The sequence below is a fragment of the Balaenoptera ricei genome, chromosome X, assembly GCF_028023285.1.
Source record: "Balaenoptera ricei isolate mBalRic1 chromosome X, mBalRic1.hap2, whole genome shotgun sequence".
Classification (NCBI taxonomy): Eukaryota; Metazoa; Chordata; class Mammalia; order Artiodactyla; family Balaenopteridae; genus Balaenoptera; species Balaenoptera ricei.
This window is the reverse complement of record NC_082660.1, coordinates 29,329,945-29,344,047: the sequence shown is the minus strand read 5'-3', so window position 1 is coordinate 29,344,047 and position 14,103 is coordinate 29,329,945. Positions and strand designations below refer to the sequence as shown.

Here is a 14,103-nt window from a genome sequence, read left to right as displayed (position 1 = left end):
CTCACACCATATACAAAAATAAACTCAAAATGGATTAAAGACCTAAACGTAAGACCTGAAACCATAAAACTCCTAGAGGAGAATATAGGCAGAACACTTTTTGACATAAATCATAGCAACATTATTTTTGGATCTCTCTCCTAAGGCAAAAGAAATAAAAGCAAAAATAAGCAAGTGGGACCTAATTAAACTTAAAGGCTCTTGCACAGCAAAGGAAACCATCAACAAAATGAAAAGACAACCTACAGACGGGGAGAAAATATTTGCAAATGATGCTACTGACAAGGGATTAATCTCCAAAATATACAAACAGCTCATACAGCTTAGTATCAGAAAACAAACAACCCAATCAAAAAATGGGAAGAAGGCCTGAGTAGACATTTTTCCAAAGAAAACATTCTGATGGCCAATAGGCACATGAAAAGGCACATTTGCTAATTATTAGAGAAATGCAAATGAAAACAGCAATGAGATAGCACCTCACACCTGTCAGAATGGCTATCATCAAAAGATCTACAAATAACCAGTGTTGACAAGGATGTGAAGAAAAAGGAAGACGTTTGTACACTTTCGGTGGTATGTAAATTGGTGCAGCCACAATGGAAAACAGTATGGAGGTTCCTCAAAAAACTAAAAGTAGAGCTACCATATGATCCAGCAATTCCACTCCTGTGTACATATCTGGAAAAAATGAAAACACTAATTTGAAAAGATACATGCACCCCAGTATTCATAGCAGCACTAATTATAATTACCAAGATATGGAAGCAACCCAAATGCCCATCAACAGATGAATGTATAAAGAAGATGTGGTGTGTATATATATATGTGTATATATATATATATATTTTTATATATATTTATATATATATATATACACACACACACACATACATACATACAATGAAACATTAGTCACGAAAAAGAATGAAATTCTGCCATTTGTAGCAGTGTGGATGGACCTAGAGAATATTATACTTAGTGGAATAAGCCAGACAGAGAAAGACAGTGTGTATTACTTATATGTGGAATCTAAAAAATATTACAAATGAATGTATATGCAAAACAGAAACAGACTCACAGACTGAATGTTTTCCCCTGAGATCAGGAGCAAGATAAAGGTGTCTGCTCTCACCACTTCTATTTACCATGGTACTGGAAGTTCAGGATGGGAAAATAGGCAAGAAAAAAATAGATAAAAATCATCCAGATTGGAAAGGAAGAAGTAAAACTATATCTATTTGCAGATGACATAATCTTGTATATAGGTGATCCTAAGGAATACACTAAAAATGTAATTCAGCAAATTTGCAGGATCCAAGATCAAAATACAAAAATCAATTATTTTTCTATATACTAACAATGAATAATCTGAACAATAAAATTCAGAAAATTTTTCCATTTATAATAGCAACAAAAAAATAAAATAATTAGGCATAAGAAAAATGCAACACTTTTCCATTGACAACTACAATGCTGAAAGAATTTAAAGATTTAAGTAAATGGAAAAGCATGCCGTATTCCCAGATCAAAAAACTTAATATTGTTAAGATAGCAATATCCCCATATTGACCTACAGACTCTATGCAATTCTTATCAAAATCCTCACTAGTTTTTCTGTAGAAATCAACAAGTAGATCCTAAAATTCATACTGAAATGCAAGGGACAAAGAATAGCCAAAGCAACCTTGAAAAAAGCACAAAGTTGGAGGACACACAGTTCCTAATTTCAAAACTTACTAGAAAGCTACAGTAATCAAGACAGTGTGGTACTGACATCAAGGTAAACATATAGATCAATGAAACAAAATTGAAAGTTCAGAACTAAATCCTTGCATTTGTGGTCAATTGATTGTTGGCAAGAGTGCCTAGACAATTCAAAGGGAAAAGAATATTTTTTCAAAAGTTCATGCTTGCATAACTAGATGTCCACATACAAAATAATGAAGTTTGACCCTACCTCACACCATACAAAAAAATTAATTCAAAAATGGATCTTAGAGCTAGATATAAGAACTAAAATATTAGAACTCTTATAAGACAACATAGCAGTACAATGAGTTAGGCAGTGTTTTCTTAGACATGACACCAAAAGCCAAAGTGACAAGAGAAAAAATACGTAACTTGGACTTCATCAAAGTTAAAAACTTCTGTGCTGCAAGCAATATCATAAAGAGAGTAAAAAGACAACCCACAGAATGGGAGAAAATATTTGCAAATCATATATCTGATAAGAGACTTGTATGCAGAATATGTAAAGAACTCATAACTCAATAAGAACAAGAAAGACTCAATTATAAATCAGCAAAGGATTTTAATAGACATTTCTTCAAAGAAGGTGTACAAGTGGCTAATAAGCACATGAAATGATGGTCAACATCAGTCATTATTAGGAAAATACAAATGAAAACCACAATGAGATACCACTTCATATGCACTAGGGTCATACTTGAGTAGGTATGTCAGTCAGTGTAGGCTAAGTTATGCCACAGTAACAAACTATCCCCAAATCTAGAGACAACACAAAGTTTATGTTTTATTCATGTTAAATGTCCACTCTAGATTCACAAGAGCATTCTACTTAGCTTAGTTATTCAGGGAGTGCAGCTAATGGGAGCTGCATCTTGATACATAACTTCTCTGATCAGAGAGTCAGGAAACATGATGAATGATGCCACTGGCTCTTAAACCATCTGCCTGGAAGTGACGTGTAGCCAAAATCAGTTATGTTATCATCCCTAATTCAGTGGGGGTGCAGCTGTGTAATCCTCTGGTATGAAAAAGGCACCAAATGTCTGTGAACAATAATGTAGTCTACTGCAGTAGGCTCATGGGATTTGAAAGTAGCCGGGAAAATGCGACTTTCTGGGGATCTGTCCTCTGGCTTTCTCTCTGGAATCATTTCCACCCAACCATGTCCACACCCTCTCAACCAGACTTCTCTTAGATGCCTGGGGTAGCTGGGTGATTTGTTAATTACAACACTGCTGAAGTCTTTTAATAAAGTCAGCAAATTAAAAAGAGAGCCCAGATAAAGAGAATGCTTTCCAAAATGTCATAATGAAATTAAGGTAATGAAGCACTTGGAGGGCTCTCCTCCGTTCTTTTTTGTATAAAACTTATTCCAAAGAAGCTGGAAGAGAAATGGGGCCTGAAAAGTAAAGAGGGGGGAAAATAAATTGTATGCCATTCGTTTAATTATAAAAATTCATTACATGAAGTCATGTAAGACAGAAAATAATGGAACTCTAATGGGTTGGCCGATAACACATTTACTAGCCTGCTCTCAGCTTGTAGTCATTGTTGAAAGGACAAAAAAGTAACAACTTTGGTATGTAGTCCTCAAAGCTATTGAAAAGATTAATCATTTCCAGTAAGCTGGAAAATGAGGGCCGTTTTCTCAAATAGTATCCCCTGTATAGTGTTACCTTCTGAAACAAAGTTGTTTGGTAATGTCAGAGGTTTAATAGATGAGTCTTGAAGTTTATGGTGAGAGGCTTTACTTTTGAAATAGCTTCCTTACAGATATTTTAACATTTCTGTTATATATCCATAAAGATGTTTTCTAGGTCATTTTAATTCACACAAGCAAGAAAGAAATTGTATTTCTTTTTCCCAATAAATATGTATAGAACATTAATTTATACTTAGGAGTAAACTGTTTAGTGATTTTTTTAAACAAACCAAATATGTATTTTTTTCTGCTGTCTTTGTTTAGCAACGTCTTACTTTATTATACACAGTAATTTTCCAATCATGCTATAATCATCAAGGAGACTATTTTATATTCTTCAAAATTCAATTATAATAAATCCAACCATCTTCCTTAAATTCTTTTATGTGGAAGCATATCTTCTTTAAGTAGATTGAACCCTGAATATTGAAGCCAAGAAACCTGCATTTTTGTGATGCCTCTTTCACTGACAAGCTATGTCACCTTCAACAAGTCACTTAACCTTTCAGGGTTTTTGTATGGGCAATTATGGGATTGGGTAAGAGGAAAGGAGATAACAAAAGATCAAAGTGGATATTTATGTAAGGATCATATATTTGAGGGCCTTGTAATCCAAGGAGAGAGGTTTGGACTTAGTCTTGTAGGTAACAGGGAGCCATTGAAAGGTTTTACAGAGGAATAATGTTGTTATATTTGCATTTCAAAAAGATCCCTTGAGCAGCTATATGTGGATGGAAGGTCTAGAGTAGAGGGAAGGAGCCAATAAAAAGGTTATTGCAGAGTCCAAGTAAGAGTCGATGAGGGCTTAAGTTAAGGCGGTGGCAGTGGAGGTAGAAGATTTGGATATAAGGGAAAATTGTGGTACAACTTCTGTATGGATGTGCTCTCTGCCTCTTCCTCCAGTTGAGGATCCACTTGCACTGCAGAGGGAGAAGGTTGGGCTAGGGACAGAGCCTTGGGGAACACTAACATTTAAGGGACAGGCAGAAAAAGAAACACTTGAACCTTAAGAGTATATAGAGGACACCCAAAGAGAGGGGACCAAGGAAGGATAGAGCCTCAAGAACAGAGCAGTCAATAGCACCAGTTGCTGCACACAAATCAAGTAAATGAGAACGTAAAACTTTCCACAGACATTGGCCATTGGTGACTGAATCAGTTAAGTATTTTCACAAAAATGCTGCATGACAAGCAACTTCAAAATGCCAGTGGCAAACAATAATAAGCATTTATTTCTTCGTGAGTTTGCAGCTCGTCTGGGGTGGCGCTGCTTCACACTGCAGGTTGATTGGGGTAGCTCTCGTCCACCCCTCACTCATCCTTCTCCAAGGGTGAGCAGGCTAGCCCAGGGCACGTTTGTCTCATGATAATGGCAGAAGTGCAAAAGGGCCAGCCCCACTGCAGAAGCATGTTTTAAGCCTCTGCTTGTGTCACTTCTATTAACATCTCGCTAGAATTAGGCAAAACAAGTCATATGGCCAAGCTCATTGTCAAGGGCAGGGAAGTAAACTGCCCTTTGTAGCAGGAAATTCAAAGTTACATAGCAAAGGGCATAGATACAAGGTGGGGTAAAGAATTGAGGTCAGTAATCCGATTTGCCAGAGTGACTTCTTTCAGAATAGTTTTAGTGAGGTGGTGATGGCAGAAGCCTGATTTTGATGAATTATAAAGTGGCAGGAATGTAATCAAGTTGAGGCAATGAGTGAGTATTTGCCTTCTGAGGAGATTAACTGTGAAGGGAAAGAAAACGATGCAAGTCTTGTTGTTGTTTAAAGATGGGCGAGAGACTCATGTTTGAAAGTTGTAGAGAAAGACCTTGCAGAGAGGCAAGAGGTTGAAAAGACACAGAGAAGGGAGTACATGGAGGAGGGGGGGGGGGGGAGGAGGAGGAGGAGGAGGAGGAGGAGGAGGAGTGTCCTCGAGCACAAGAGTCACCTCTTGCTCTGAGGCTGGAGAGAAGGATGCAAGGCGTAAAATCTGATATTTCATGAAATTTATGCTTGATGTTAAATTGCCCCTGTGTGGGAGATCAGCTCTGTGCTTTGTGACCATCTAGAGGGGTGGGATAGGGAGGTTGGGAGGGAGGGAGATGCAAGAGGGAAGAGATATGGGAACATATGTATATGTATAACTGATTCACTTTGTTTTAAAGCAGAAACTAACACACCATTGTAAAGCTATTATACTTCAATAAAGATGTTTAAAAAAAAAAAATTGCCCCTGTGTAATTACAGGTAGGGTCACTTGCTGTGAGAGTTCTTCCAGTTTGTATCATCAGGGTGCAGTTTAGAAACCACACAAAATATTTCAAGCAGAGGGAATTTAAATACAGAGGACTGGTTCCATGGCTAATGAAGGAGCTGAGAAGTCCAACGGGAGATAGTGAGGCAACTCAGAGTTCAGTGACATCGGGAAGCTGTTACCACTTCGAGGGCTGGAGAGACAACACGTGTCACCAAAGCCCAGAAGCCAGAGCCATCTGGTGCTAACTTGACCACTGTGTGAGCTGCACAGCAGGTACTGAAACTACAGAGAGAGGGTCTGTCCAGTGGGAAATGGAGACACAAAGAAGATACTGCCCACATAGAGAGAGGGAGAGAGAGACTCTAGTTTCAGCCTTCCTCTGGCTCTCTCGCTGGCCTAACCCAGCTAGAAGCCAGCTAGCAAGAAATCCTGGGATTTGCTGACCCCCTAAAGCGGTTAGTCCATCTGCAATACTGAGTAGAGTAGGAGAGGGGCAGAGAATGGGTCTAAGAGCTAATAAGCTCTTAGCTGTTAGCTCACAGAGCTAATTTTTTAAAATGAACCTCTTAGTTCATGTACGCAAACACAGTATCTAAGGCAAAAGGAGAAAACCCAATATGTAGAACTTTTTATCTGTAAATATATTACGATCCTGTTTTATAAATTTCCAAGTGTCGATGAAAAATTAATCAGTCGACCTAAGAAAGAACTGGAAATTTTTATTTGAGCCAAATTTGAAGATTATGACCTGGGAAGAGCATCTCAGAAAGCTCTGAGAACTGTTCCACTCGTCAGAAGTCAAGGCACAGTTATATAAGTTTTTTGAGACAGAGGGCTATACATCAAATGACGTATTATTGACAGCTTATATAATCCAGATCTAAGCATAATCGTGGTGGGTCATGTGACCCCTTCCAAGATCAAGAAGGAATGTTAAAAAAAAAAAAAAGGAAGGAATGTTATCTTTTAAGGAGTTGTTTTGTTGATGCTGGGAGAATGTTATGGTTGAGCAGGTATTCCTGCTGACGGGGGAGGTTTGGTCGAGGCATAATGCAGATGCACAATGTACAGTGCAGGGAGAGACACGGCCAAAGGGCAGAGAAGAATTTTTATATTTAAATTTTTCTTGTCTTGCCATAAAATATGAATTGTATTTCACACAAGCAATTTGATTTTGGTTTTGACCTCATAACAAATGTGAGGCATAACAAGCAGCCTAAGTAATCCCATCCTATTTTACGGACAACAAAACTGGAACTCAAAAGGTTAATGACTTTAAGATCAAACTGCAAGACAATGGCCAATCAAGACTTCCTGGGAAGATGCCTCTTCATTACTCGGCATTGCTTTTTATGATGCTCCTTTGAGTCAGGGCCATTAAAATTTTTTAAATCGAGTTCACCTGAAACAAACCTGAATTTCACTTGTAGGTGAATATCCCAAAACACATTTTATAAGAAAACTTAAACAATACTCAACTTTAAAATTTTAATTGTAGGTCTACGTACTCACATTTATCTTCTAAATTAAAGGGAGACTTTTAGAGGTGCAGCGTTATAGACAATGTTTATAAAACAGTGGGTCCCTTTCTTTCATTCAGTAGAGGCTCACCCTGTGGTGGCTGTAGTATTGTTCATTTAAAAATAGCAGCAGTAGGGGACTTCCCTGGTGGTCCAGTGGCTAAGGCTCCATGCTCCCAGTGCAGGGGGCCCAGGTTCGATTCCTGGTCAGGGAACTAGATCCCACATGCCGCAACTAACTAAGACCCAGCGCAGCCAACTAAATAAATAAATATTTTTTTAAAAAGTAGCAGCAGCAGTAGTAGTAGTAATCGTAGTAGTAGTAGTAGTAGTAGTAGTAGTAGTAGTAGTAATAGTAATAGTAATAATGATGGTGATTCTAACCAATACTTATTTAATGCTTTGGGTATGCCAGGTACCACTCTAAGTGTTTTCCCTGCATTTTGTAAATTAATCCTCATAATAATCTTTCAAGGTAAATACTGTTAATATACCCATTTAATAAAGGGGGAAACTGAGGCATAGAGAGCATAATTAACTTTCCCATTTGTCACATAACTAGTAAGTGATCAAGTCAGGATTCAAACCCAGCAGGCTCATTCTGTTTCCCAGACTCCTGAATACTCTTTCTCTTCCTCCCTTGTTTTCCCTTGTATCGGGTCAATATTCCTAAAAAGAATTCTTACAAAGAAAAAAGAAAAGGCAAACACTGAAATTTAAAATTTTTAATACTGAAAATTCTTGAAATGAATTCAGGTTGTCCCATAGTCCATAATCATTTTTTCTGCCTAAAATACTGTGTATAAATACCAAGCACATATTGTAGCAGCATCATATGAGGTTTGAATATGAAATATTTCTTTCCTGGTTGGGGGCACAATCTGTTGGGGACTGAGCATTTTATATTCTTCATAAAAATCACATACACACATATATATACACCCACAAAATCATCTTTTTTTTATAGGCTAGTGCTCACAATATTTTAAATTTCTTCACACACCATGATCACCACACAATTCCCTGTTGTAAATGGAATTCAGAACTAAAAAGAGTGTGTGTGAATTCTATTGTATTTTTGAATTTGAAATTCTTCTGTGGTCTGGAGTTGTCCCAGTAGTAAATTTCACAGTAGTAGGCAAAGCTGGTCAAGGTCATTGTTCCTGGTGTGAATGACACTTGGTTAAAGCCCAAGGTGGTCAACCTATTATTACCTTAGGAGGAAGGGAAACCAGTCTGTTCTGGTGAATGTCTTTAAGAAGGGAGAAAAGGGTGCTGTGGTTGAGAACCTTTGAGTTTAGATAAGGGCCTTAGCCCTGTCAATGTTAGTCAAGGTCAGTGGGATTTTTTTCTTTTTAATCCTACATCACAGCAAAATCTGAGCGGTATGCAGTGAAGGATAGCATTCAGTCAAGATTTCCTTAGGTATAAAAATTTAAATTTCAGTGTGAATACAAATTTGAAGAAAAATATATGGCTTGCGTATTTTTGCCTTTCAAGCACTAAGTATACCAAAAAACTCTGGTTTGAAGTCAAGCCTTACTCTTTTACTACCTTTTTACTATGAAGTGTCTAATTAAACTTTAACCTGCTATGTTCTTCAAGATTTTGGAAAATTCTAGCATACTTTTCAGCTTCTACTTTTAGGTATTTTTTATGATCTATAGATTAGAACCAAAGAGTGTATCCTCTTATATCTAGACTTTTCAAGTAACAACCCATGAGTGAGGGTTGACTTCCAAGATTATTTGTCTTTTCTTAGATAAAATAAATGATTTTAATTATATTTATTAAAATTTTAATTAACATTTTATATTGCTAAATCTATACATATATGCTCTGATGTTGGTTCATAATAGGTATTTCTTTAGCAATTGCATTTTTCTTAAAAAGGAATTGCCTAACTAAAAGGTAACTAAGTTATTGGTGTCAGTTTTGTAGAGTCTTATGCTGCCAATTAGAGATTTAATAGATGATAGATAATAAGCTCTTCTTTTAAAATGCAAATACCATCTTCTGGGTAATAAGGACCAATTGGTCTTTCATATCTTAGTATACATTACTTTTTATTTTTTATTTTATTATTTTTTTTAAGCATCTTTATTGAAGTATAATTGCTTCACAATGGTGTGTTAGTTTCTGCTTTACAACAAAGTGAATCAGCTACACATATACACACGTTCCCATATCTCCTCCCTCCCGCATCTCCCTCCCTCCCACCCTCCCCATCCCACCCCCCCCAGGAGGTCACAAAGCACCGAGCTGATCTCCCTGTGCTATGTGGCTGCTTCCCACTAGCTATCTATTTTACATTTGGTAGTGTATATATGTCCATGACACTCTCTCACCCTGTCACATCTCACCCCTCCCCCTCCCCATATCCTCAAGTCCATTCTTTAGTAGGTCTGTGTCTTTATTCCCGTCTTGCCACTAGGTTCTTCATGACCTTTTTTTTTCCCCTTAGATTCCATATATATGTGTTAGCATACTGTATTTATTTTTCTCTTTCTGACTTACTTCACTCTGTATGACAGACTCTAACTCCATCCACCTCATTACAAATACCTCCATTTCATTTCTTTTTATGGCTGAGTAATATTCCATTGTATATATGTGCCACATCTTCTTTATCCATTCATCCGATGATGGACACTTAGGTTGCTTCCATGTCTTGGCTATTGTAAATAGAGCTGCAATGAACATTTTGGTACATGACTCTTTATGAACTATGGTTCTCTCAGGGTATATGCCCAGTAGTGGGATTGCTGGGTCATATGGCTGTTCTATTTTTAGTTTTTTAAGGAACCTCCATACTGTTCTCCATAGTGGCTGTATCCATTTACATTCCCACCAACAGTGCAAGAGGGTTCCCTTTTCTCCACACCCTCTCCAGCATTTATTGTTTGTAGATTTTTTGATTATGGCCATTCTGACCGGTGTGAGATGATACCTCATTGTAGTTTTGATTTGCATTTCTCTAATGATTAATGATGTTGAGCATTCTTTCATGTGTCTGTTGGCCATCTGTATATCTTCTTTGGAGAAATGTCTATTTAGGTCTTCTGCCCATTTTTGGATTGGGTTGTTTGTTTTTTTGTTATTGAGCTGCATGAGCTGCTTGTAAATCTTGGAGATTAATCCTTTGTCAGTTGCTTCATTTGCAAATATTTTCTCCCATTCTGAGGGTTGTCTTTTGGTCTTGTTTATGGTTTCCTTTGCTGTGCAAAAGCTTTTAAGTTTCATTAGGTCCCATTTGTTTATTTGTGTTTTTATTTCCATTTCTCTAGGAGCTGGATCAAAAAGGATCTTGCTGTGATGTATGTCATAGAGTGTTCTGCCTATGTTTTCCTCTAATAGTTTGATAGTGTCTGGCTTTACACTTAGGTCTTTAATCCATTTTGAGTTTATTTTTGTGTATGGTGTCAGGGAGTGTTCTAATTTCATACTTTTACATGTCCCTGTCCAATTTTCCCAGCACCACTTATTGAAGAGGCTGTCTTTTCTCCACTGTATATGCTTGCCTCCTTTATCAAAGATAAGGTGACCATATGTGCGTGGGTTTATCTCTGGGCTTTCTATCCTGTTCCATTGATCTATATTTCTGTTTTTGTGCCAGTACCAAACTGTCTTGATTACTGTAGCTTTGTAATATAGTCTGAAGTCAGGGAGCCTGATTCCTCCAGCTCCATTTTTCGTTCTCAAGATTGCTTTGGCTATTCGGGGTCTTTTGTGTCTCCATACAAATTGTGAAATTTTTTGCTCTAGTTCTGTGAAAAATGCCAGTGGTAGTTTGATAGGGATTGCATTGAATCTGTAGATTGCTTTGGGTAGTAGAGTCATTTTCACAATGTTGATTCTTCCAATCCAAGAACATGGTATATCTCTCCATCTATTTGTATCATCTTTAATTTCTTTCATCAGTGTCCTATAATTTTCTGCATACAGGTCTTTTGTCTCCTTAGGTAGGTTTGTTCCTAGATATTTTGTTCTTTTTGTTGCAATGGTAAATGGGAGTGTTTTCTTAATTTCACTTTCAGATTTTTCATCATTAGTATATAGGAATGCCAGAGATTTCTGTGCATTAATTTTGTATCCTGCTACTTTACCAAATTCATTGATTAGCTCTAGTAGTTTTCTGGTAGCAGTTTTAGGATTCTCTATGTATAGTATCATGTCATCTGCAAACAGTGACAGCTTTACTTCTTCTTTTCCGATTTGGATTCCTTTTATTTCTTTGTCTTCTCTGATTGCTGTGGCTAACACTTCCAAAACTATGTGGAATAATAGTGGTGAGAGTGGGCAACCTTGTCTTGTTCCTGATCTTAGTGGAAATGGTTTCAGTTTTTCACCATTGAGGACAAGGTTGGCTGTGGGTTTGTCATTTATGGCCTTTATTATGTTGAGGAAAGTTCCCTCTATGCCTACTTTCTGCAGGGCTTTTATCATAGATGGGTGTTGAATTTTGTCGAAAGCTTTCTCTGCATCTATTGATATGATCATATGGTTTTTCTCCTTCAATTTGTTAATATGATGTATCACATTGACTGATTTGCGTATATTGAAGAATCCTTGCATTCCTGGGATAAACCCCACTTGATCATGGTGTATGATCCTTTTAATGTGCTGTTGGATTCTGTTTGCTAGTATTTTGTTGAGGATTTTTGCATCTGTGTTCATCAGTGATATTGGCCTGTAGTTTTCTTTCTTTGTGACATCTTTGTCTGGTTTTGGTATCAGGGTGATGGTGGCCTCGTAGAATGAGTTCGGGAGTGTTCCTCCCTCTGCAATATTTTGGAAGAGTTTGAGAAGGATAGGTGTTAGCTCTTCTCTAAATGTTTGATAGAATTCGCCTGTGAAGCCATCTGGTCCTGGGCTTTTGTTTGTTGGAAGATTTTTAATCACAGTTTCAATTTCAGTGCTTGTGATTGGTCTGTTCATATTTTCTATTTCTTCCTGGTTCAGTCTCGGTAGGTTGTGCATTTCTAAGAATCTGTCCATTTCTTCCAGGTTGTCCATTTTATTGGCATAGAGTTGCTTGTAGTAATCTCTCATGATCGTTTGTATTTCTGCAGTGTCAGTGGTTACTTCTCCTTCTTCATTTCTAATTCTATTGATTTGAGTCTTCTCCCTTTTTCTCTTGATGAGTCTGGCTAATGGTTTATCAATTTTGTTTATCTTCTCGAAGAACCAGCTTTTAGTTTCATTGATTTTTGCTATTGTTTCCTTCATTTCTTTTTCATTTATTTCTGCTCTGATCTTTATGATTTCTTTCCTTCTGCTAGCTTTGGGGATTTTTTGCTCTTCTTTCTCTAATTGCTTTAGGTGCAAGGTTAGGTTGTTTATTCGAGATGTTTCCTGTTTCTTGATGTAGGCTTGTATTGCTATAAACTTCCCTCTTAGCACTGCTTTTGCTGCATCCCATAGGTTTTGGGTCGTCGTGTCTCCATTGTCATTTGTTTCTAGGTATTTTTTGATTTTCCCTTTGATGTCTTCAGTGATCACTTCGTTATTAAGTAGTGTATTGTGTAGCCTCCATGTGTTTGTATTTTTTACAGATCTTTTCCTGTAATTGATATCTAGTCTCATAGCGTTGTGGTCGGAAAAGATACTTGATACGATTTCAGTTTTCTTAAATTTACCAAGGCATGATTTGTGACCCAAGATATGCTCTATCCTGGAGAATGTTCCATGAGCACTTGAGAAAAATGTGTATTCTGTTGTTTTTGGGTGGAATGTCCTATAAATATCAATTAAGTCCATCTTGTTTAATGTATCATTTAAAGCTTGTGTTTCTTTATTTATTTTCATTTTGGATGATCTGTCCATTGGTGAAAGTGGGGTGTTAAAGTCCCCTACTATGTTTGTGTTACTGTCGATTTCCCCTTTTATGGCTGTTAGTATTTGCCTTATGTGTTGAGGTGTTCCTATGTTGGGTGCATAAATATTTACAATTGTTATACCTTCCTCTTGGATCAATCCCTTGATCATTATATAGTGTCCTTCTTTGTCTCTTGTAATAGTCTTTATTTTAAAGTCTATTTTGTCTGATATGAGAATTGCTACTCCAGCTTTCTTTTGATTTCCATTTGCATGGAATATCTTTTTCCATCCCCTCACTTTCAGTCTGTAAGTGTCTCTAGGTCTGAAGTGGGTCTCTTGTAGACAGCATATATACGGGTCTTGTTTTTGTATCCATTCAGCCAGTCTGTGTCTTTTGGTGGGAGCATTTAATCCATTTACATTTAAGGTAATTATTGATATGTATGTTCCTATTCCCATTTTCTTAAATATTTTGGGTTTGTTATTGTAGGTGTTTTCCTTCTCTTGTGTTTCTTGCCTAGAGAAGTTCCTTTAGCATTTGTTGTAAAGCTGGTTTGGTGGTGCTGAACTCTCTCAGCTTTTGCTTGTCTGTAAAGGTTTTAATTTCTCCATCAAATCTGAATGAGATCCTTGCTGGGTAGAGTAACCTTGGTTGTAGGTTTTTCTCCTTCATGACTTTAAGTATATCCTGCCACTCCCTTCTGGCTTGCAGAGTTTCTGCTGAAAGATCAGCTGTTAACCTTATGGGGATTCCCTTGTGTGTTATTTGTTGTTTTTCCCTTGCTGCTTTTAATATGTTTTCTTTATATTTAATTTGTGATAGTTTGATTAATATGTGTCTTGGCTTGTTTCTCCTTGGATTTATCCTGTATGGGACTCTCTGTGCTTCCAGGACTTGATTAACTATTTCCTTTCCCATATTAGGGAAGTTTTCAACTATAATCTCTTCAAATATTTTCTCAGTCCCTTTCTTTTTCTCTTCTTCTTCTGGGACCCCTATAATACGAATGTTGGTGCGTTTAATGTTGTCCCAGAGGTCTCTGAGACTGTCCTCAGTTCTTTCAT

At 37.1% G+C, this 14,103-nt stretch overlaps 1 protein-coding gene across 6 annotated transcripts in view; it reads left to right on the top strand.

Annotated features, from left to right (window-relative positions):
* Window positions 1-14,103, top strand: part of DMD (dystrophin) — a 2,476,968-nt gene that overhangs the window by 1,905,952 nt on the left and 556,913 nt on the right. The gene's annotated exons all lie outside the window — the stretch shown is intronic.